This window comes from Hyla sarda, unplaced genomic scaffold (assembly GCF_029499605.1).
Source record: "Hyla sarda isolate aHylSar1 unplaced genomic scaffold, aHylSar1.hap1 scaffold_722, whole genome shotgun sequence".
NCBI classification, from domain to species: Eukaryota; Metazoa; Chordata; class Amphibia; order Anura; family Hylidae; genus Hyla; species Hyla sarda.
Genome location: NW_026610743.1, coordinates 170,704 through 178,789, shown reverse-complemented (window position 1 = coordinate 178,789; position 8,086 = coordinate 170,704). Strand labels below are relative to the sequence as shown.

Below are 8,086 nucleotides of genomic sequence, written 5' to 3'. Positions count from 1 at the left end.
CTTCCATGCCATTGTCTCTTGAGTCCGTATTGGGCATTCCAGACATCCATAAAAAACAGCTGCAGAGTTTAAGTCCTTTATTTCTGTTATCTTCTTCACCAGAGGGAGTATTTTAGTCCATATCCTTTTTGCATAAAAACAAGTCCAGAAAAGGTGGTACACGGTCTCGGGTTCCTGGCAGCCCTCCCTCGGGCATACTGCAGTGTTGGCCATCCTTCTTCGGTGCTGGAATGCCCGGCATGGAAGACACTCGTGTATGCAGCTCCAGGCCAGATCTTTCTGTGAATTAAAAAGATAAATCATATTTGCCATCTTCCATATTTTCCTGCATTTCTCTTCATTAAAATTATTCACAGGGGCAATAAAACCACTTTCTTTAATATATTTTAACAGTTTTTTGCTATTAGTTACTTCATTAATACTTTTTCCGTTAAAGTTGTACAGGTTGAAAATTTTCTCTAAAATCTTGTATTGTTGGGGAAGATTAAAAGCATAAGGACAGCTTAAAACAGTTTTAAACCACCCATTCCTCCTCATAAAAAAACCTGTATTAAAACGGATAAAATATGACCAGTAACTATCCTTAAAAAGTGTGCTAACACACATGCTAAAAAACTTGGTAAAAAGGAACGCCCTGATGTCGGGGAAGTCCTTTCCACCCATAACTTTTGGCATCATGACGATCTCTCTTCTCAATTTTTCACTCTTGGAGCTCCATAAAAAGGTAAAACATGCTTTAATGATTTTATTTAAAATCATTTCGGGGGGTGGAAAGACCATGCCAAGATACAATAAAATGGGTAAAATCACCATCTTTGTAACTAAAACCTTCCCCTCCATCGTTAGCTTTCTCATGTTCCACATACAAATTTTTGTGTTTATTTTTTGAGCCACCAAGTCCCAGCTATTAAAACCATTGTTTGACTCACTGAAGGAGACCCCTAAAATCTGCACAGACTCAGACACAGGAATGGGTAAATCCCTTAAAAACAGTCCTCCTATATTTAAAACACTGCTTTTATAAAAATTTACCTTAAAACCGGAGGCACAACAAAAAAATTCAACTTGCTTTAGGGCTTTTTGAAGCGATGGGGTGTCCCTTCCGAGCACTGCCACATCGTCCATGTACCCCACTACTTTAGCCTCTAGTCCCCCTCCTCCCGGCAGGGGGACCCCTCTTATTTGCTTATCTCTCCTCAAGGTGCATAGTAGAGGCTCAAGCGCACATATGAAAAGTAGTGGGGACAAAGGACACCCCTGCTTCACTCCGGAATTTAAAATCACATCCTGTGTCTTAAAACCGTTAACTAAAATCTTGCTTGTGCAGTTTTTATAAAAGGCCTTAAGAGACAATAAAAAGCCTTCAGGTATACCCATTTTCTCTAAAACCTTAAAAAGATAAAAATGTGACACTCTGTCAAAAGCCTTCTCGAAGTCTAAGGATAAAATGGCTAGTTTTCCGTTTCTAGACTTTGTGTCACTAATCACATCTTTTAAAAGGTTAAGATTTTCCCATATGCTCCTCCCAGGCACCCCACAGACCTGATTTGAATGGATTATTTTCTCTATTACACTTTTTAATCTATTTGCGCACAGTTTTGCCATCACTTTGTAGTCACAGTTGAGGAGGGTGATTGGTCTCCAGTTCTTTAGATCTGACCGGTCTCCCTTTTTGAACAGCAGGGAGACATCACCCTTCCTCCATGAACCTGGGAGGGCTTTTGTTTTAAATACTTCTGTAAAAAGGGAAAAAAGGTCATCTTTTAAAACACCATAAAAAATGACATAAAACTCAATGGGTATAACGTCAGGACCAGGCACCTTACCGGATTTAAAACTCCTGATCGTCTCTAAAACCTCCTGTTCCGAGATCTCCCTCTGTAAAAGAGACTGGGACACAGGGTCTAAAACATTGGTAATCTCCTTCAATGAGTCATTCATAAAATCAATATCAATATTTTTTGTATTAAAAAGATCCGCATAAAATGAATGTACCCTTTTTAAAATACCCTGTACATCTTTTTCTCCTTGTATATTATCAATTAAAACCTTTTTATCCGTTACTTTCTTAAAAAAGTACCTGGAGCAGGTCTCGTTCTCTTCAAGGTGCTTTATTTTGGATCTGAAAATTATCTCTTTTCCCTTCTGCTCCAGGCACTGTTTTATTTCTTTTTTTAAGTCAGTAATTTCTCTATAAACCTCTATACCATTGTCTCTGAATTTGTACAGGGTTTGCAGACGGGTATTTAGAAGGGAGTAAAACTCACGCTTCTCTTAGCTCTAGAGATCCCTACTCTAATAAAAAACTCTTTTATTTTTATTTTCATTTTCTCCCACCATATACTGATGGGAGTGTTAGGATCTCTTACCCGTCTGCAGTCCTTGTAGAAGTTGATAAAATCGGATAAAACCTGCGGATCTTCTAAAAGGGATACATTCATCTTCCAGGCATTCCTCCCAGTCTTTTTTCTAAAATCACTCTTCACCTTAAAAGATAAAAGTTTGTGATCAGAAAAAACATTGGTTAAAACATCACACTTAAAAGGCAGTACTTGATAAGAACAGAAGATAAAATCGATCCTGGAGCTGCAGTTTGCGTTGCTCCAGGTCACACCGTCTCTTTCTGGTAAAATACTATTGCATTTCTTAAAAACATCAGTAAGTCTAAAATCAATAATCATATTTTTTAACATAGAAGATGTTTTATCATAGTTTCTACTTACTGAATTGGTAAAACGGTGCTCCCCCCTTAAAATACAATTAAAATCACCTGCTAAAATAAGAGGTTCAGAATCATTGATAAAAAGGGGTAAAATCTCTAACATCCGTGCTCTATCATTTTTATTGGGTGAACCATAAAAATTTAAAAACTGCCATTTAATACCATCAATAAAAGCTTTAACCAATAAAATTCTGCCTGGTAAAATCTCATGAATAAAATCAATAAAAGCATTTCCTTTAAAAAGTATGGCGACCCCTGCTGATCTGGATTCGTTAGATCCAGACCAGACTGATGGACCGTGTACCCAATCTTTTTTATACTTTTCATAATTTAAACTATGCGGGATGCCGCACTCCTGCAGGAAAACCACAGAAGCAGCAAAAATAGACAAGTAGTTAAAAAGGGCAACCCGTTTCGCTCGTGAACTTATACTTCTTACATTCATAGACAATCCGGACAACTCAGCCATTGGAGATGTAAAAAAAAGGGAGGCTCAGATAACAAACTAAAAACCAGATTGCGCACTGGAGCTCTCGTTACCCCCCACCTCTGACTCTACCGTACACATAGAGGAAGCCGGAGAGGAACCACCATCGCTCGAGCAGCCCCCCTCTTCCAAGACCACAGGTGTATAGACGGAGTACATTGGTAAGAACAGCTTCTGGGCTCCATTCTCTTTTTCGGCGTCCACCTCTTGCCCCTCCATAGGGGTCGGGTGCGTACTTAGGTCCGTTTCCGGGACCTCGGAGATGGTCACCCCTGAAACCTCCTCCTGGCTGGGAGGAGGAGGGGTATCCACCGCTGGGACCTGTGGAGGAGCTTCACTTGGAGCCCCCGTCACGACAGGAACTTCCATCTGCTCCTCCTGGACCACCTCCGAGTCCGGACGCCCTTTGGAGCCCCTTCGTCTTTTCACCTTTGCTACTCCGTCCGGGTTTTCACACTCAGGGGGACCCCGAGCAGGAGGACCTTCCGGGGTGGAATCGGGCACCTCTCGCTCTTCCACCTTCTCTGAGGTATCTGCCCGATCCCCTCTGGCATTTCTCTTCCCCGGCCTCCTCTCATTTGGGGTCCCCCTTTCCACCTGTGCCTCTTTCTCCTGGGGTTCTTTTGGGGGGGCCGTGGTCTCCATCTCACAGCTTACCTCTTCTTGTGGGGGGTGCTCCTCCTCTCTGGCTTTTCCCCAGGCTGGTCTCCGGACGTCTCTCTTGGGTTGCCCTTGCTGTTCTGTGGTTTTTTTTGGTCTGTGGGGACAGAAAGCATACACGTGACCAAAGTGACGGCAAAAATTACATCTCAAACCCTTATCACATTTTTCTGTTTCATGTTGCATGCTTCCACATTTCTTACAGGAACTTTCACAATTTTCCTTTATGTGCCCATAACGTTGGCACCTTCTGCAGAAGTTTGGCATTCCCGCAAAAAAGAGGTCGCCACACACATTGTTTAATTTAAAACGAGCAGGCGGTAATAGTATCCCCCCTGGGAGGGTGGGGTCTTTGTTGCACGTGACTTGATATCGCCATTTTGAGGTCCAGACACCACAGTCGTTCATGATTTTTCCTCTGAACTCCACCTTTTTAAAGTAGGCTGCCAGGAACCCATCGATCTCTCTCTGATTTACAAAAGGGGAGTACATCTTCACGACAATCAACTTGGTTTCATCTAGGACGTGCTCGACAATTTGGATACCCTTAAGCCTCGGATCATCTTGCTTTGGAATTTTCATTACTGCATCTAAGAATACGCCTTCCCCTATGAAAGTGCAGTCGTAGATCCTCCGCTTAGGGTAATCCTGGATGGCCAAAATCTCTCGCTTACGAACATTAAGAATCTTGTCGAGCACGTCCTCTATCACGAACCTCATGCCACGTGCATCCGCCGCATCACCTGTGAGAATGACCCGCACAGTGTGTTTAATCCGGGCATAAGCCGGTACCGAACCAGGATCTAGATCTTCATCCATGGTTCATTCGTGTTTTGGTCTGGTTCTCTCCGCTCCAACCAACCAGCCAATTCGCTCAAACCTCTCTCCACCCGAAGGCTTTGAGAGGCGATCGCAACCCGTTACCCTGGGACTAAGCCCTCTCCCCAATAGCAACAAGTGGGTGAAGCCCAGGCAATAAACCTGGGCGATCCCACAAGGCCGAGGAGAGGGGTACCCGAGTACCTTCTGACCAGATCTCCTGTATTACTACACTTGATCTTAGCCAAAAGGCCGAGAAGCGATAACCGTGAAAGGGGCGGGCCCAACAAGGTGCCCTTCATGGGCACTATCACTGCTTGCTGTCAGGGAGGCTGCCAGACAATTTTCCATGCACACTCTGGGCTGGGGGGCAGTCAACCACCAGTACACACAGCAGAACCTAAACCCATACCATTATTGCTAAGCAGCAAGACAGGGGCCCATTGCACTCCCACGGGGCCTTTTTAAATGCAATCCATAACCCGGATTTGCCAGGAACCCTTCTTACTCCTCCTACTTGCATGTGACACTGGGCTTAGGATCTGCATAGGAAACACACACACAAGCACACACCTACCTTTGTTGCCTGCAGATGCCTCCTTGGCTGTCCCCAAACGGTATCAAACCAACACCCACGGGAAGCTGTAAGCATAGAGGACATGCCTGCACCCCATTGGACTTACCTGTGTGGGTTAAACCCGGGTTATTTGACAACCTATGGCGGTGATGGTTCTGCTCAGGCAGAGCAGTGCTGATGCTCCTCATAAAGCTGTCGCTGCTGTGAAGGTTCTAGGTGACATCACAAATCCCTATGGTTACATACACAACAAAGCTGGGTTGTTGTTGTTTACACTCTGCAAGGCCTGTGGAAGTGAGTGACATCATAGCACTGTAGTTCTCAGGGTTCTAGATGGATGCAACAATCTCCTGTTGCTTCTATGAAGGCCATAATAGACGACATCACCAAACAGCTCCATAGTCACATACACAGCAAAGGAGAGATGTTGTTTACACCTAGTGATGTCAGTGGTATTGAGTGACATCACAGCACAGTGCTAAGGCTCCTGGGCCTGGACACAGCAGCGGCTGCAATATCTCAACGGAGAATACGTTTATATATATGTGTGTGTGTGCGCGTATATATATATATATATATATATATATATATATATATATATATTTCTCCGCCGAAATCACTTTTAAACCCATTTCCACCTTTTTTTCCCTTCTCTTCCTCTTACTTTTTTTTCACGTTTTTTTACGTTTTTCTCCTTTTCGCCTCTTTTCTGGGCGTATTATTCTTCTTTTTCTTCTTTTTTTTCGTCTAATGCATACCCCATCAGTGCAGCAATGCTTATTCAATACCGCCAGCAGATGGAGACACTGGGGGATAATTTTCTAAGGATTTATACTGATTTTTCCTGTCTGAATTTGTCGCACAGAAAGTTGCAGGCCAAATATGTGTGACATTTCTGCGACTTTAGCTTCTAGAGCATTTTTACAACATTATACATAGGTGCTGAATACATAAAAAGCGACTGTTCAGCGACAGACAAGTCGCATCGGCTGAAAGTAGGCCAGAATGTCAGTCCATGTTGGAGCAGGTTTAGATACAGTCTAAAGTATAGATCTCAAAGTCTGTGCACAGAATTTAGCAAGGGCCTCGCACCTTCTGATGCATCAGGTAGGTGCACAATAGCATAGCCTAACCCTCTGTACTTTGGTCTATATTGATGCGGGACATAGACAGCCAGCTGATGACCAATCCATTAGTGCAATGGATGGCTGGAAGCATTTGTCTTTGCCTTTGCAATACCACAGAAGCAATGCATGGTCAATGTACAGCAATGACACACCTGTGTGAACAGCCAGGAGACCCCCCCCCCCCCATGTTATATTACATAGTTACATAGTTAGTACGGTCGAAAAAAGACATATGTCCATCAAGTTCAACCAGGGAATTAAGGGGTAGGGGTGTGGCGCGATATTGGGGAAGGGATGAGATTTTATATTTCTTCATAAGCATTAATCTTATTTTGTCAATTAGGAACATTCAGCACCCACCCGCTATCAAGGCAGCTGCCTATCATGTCATGCCCTACCTGCACAGGTGTGCTGGCTACTCAAATGATCCAATTAAGGAGGCCATTTAGTCAGCAGCAGCAGAAGTCCTGTGCCTGGACGCTCCAACAGCGGCCAGACACAAGCAGAAGCAGAAGCAGCAGAAGCAGCAGCAGCACCACCTTTTGTTTTTTGGCTGCAGCAGCAGCAAGGCCCACAGGGCTGGCTAGCTGGCTAGCCAGCAAGCAGGTAGCAATGAAAGTAGGAATCTTTCTTTTTAACCCTGTAAGGGGGTGGTGCACTGTACCCGAAGATACTGCCATATCGGGTCAATGCATAGGGCGACGGAAGCAAGCTTCGAAATCGGCCCCCGTTCTCAAAAATCCATTTAATATATGGTCCCCAGATAGGGGACGTATCAGATATTAAACTGATAAGAACAGATACTACACTTGATCTTAGCCAAAAGGCCGAGAAGCGATAACCGTGAAAGGGGCGGGCCCAACAAGGTGCCCTTCATGGGCACTATCACTGCTTGCTGTCAGGGAGGCTGCCAGACAATTTTCCATGCACACTCTGGGCTGGGGGGCAGTCAACCACCAGTACACACAGCAGAACCTAAACCCATACCATTATTGCTAAGCAGCAAGACAGGGGCCCATTGCACTCCCACGGGGCCTTTTTAAATGCAATCCATAACCCGGATTTGCCAGGAACCCTTCTTACTCCTCCTACTTGCATGTGACACTGGGCTTAGGATCTGCATAGGAAACACACACACAAGCACACACCTACCTTTGTTGCCTGCAGATGCCTCCTTGGCTGTCCCCAAACGGTATCAAACCAACACCCACGGGAAGCTGTAAGCATAGAGGACATGCCTGCACCCCATTGGACTTACATGTGTGGGTTAAACCCGGGTTATTTGACAACCTATGGCGGTGATGGTTCTGCTCAGGCAGAGCAGTGCTGATGCTCCTCATAAAGCTGTCGCTGCTGTGAAGGTTCTAGGTGACATCACAAATCCCTATGGTTACATACACAACAAAGCTGGGTTGTTGTTGTTTACACTCTGCAAGGCCTGTGGAAGTGAGTGACATCATAGCACTGTAGTTCTGAGGGTTCTAGATGGATGCAACAATCTCCTGTTGCTTCTATGAAGGCCATAATAGACGACATCACCAAACAGCTCCATAGTCACATACACAGCAAAGGAGAGATGTTGTTTACACCTAGTGATGTCAGTGGTATTGAGTGACATCACAGCACAGTGCTAAGGCTCCTGGGCCTGGACACAGCAGCGGCTGCAATATCTCAACGGAGAATACGTTTATATA

General features: G+C 44.5%; 1 non-coding gene and 1 pseudogene across 1 annotated transcript; both read right to left on the bottom strand.

Moving 5' to 3' along the window:
• Nucleotides 1-4,819: 4,819 nt before the first annotated feature.
• On the bottom strand, nucleotides 4,820-4,952 carry LOC130344537 (U2 spliceosomal RNA; annotated as a pseudogene).
• A 2,088-nt stretch (nucleotides 4,953-7,040) lies between these two features.
• Nucleotides 7,041-7,231, bottom strand: LOC130344515 (U2 spliceosomal RNA). Its single transcript, XR_008883429.1, has one exon. It is a non-coding gene; the product is annotated as a U2 spliceosomal RNA (small nuclear RNA).
• Between the last annotated feature and the right edge of the window lie 855 nt (nucleotides 7,232-8,086).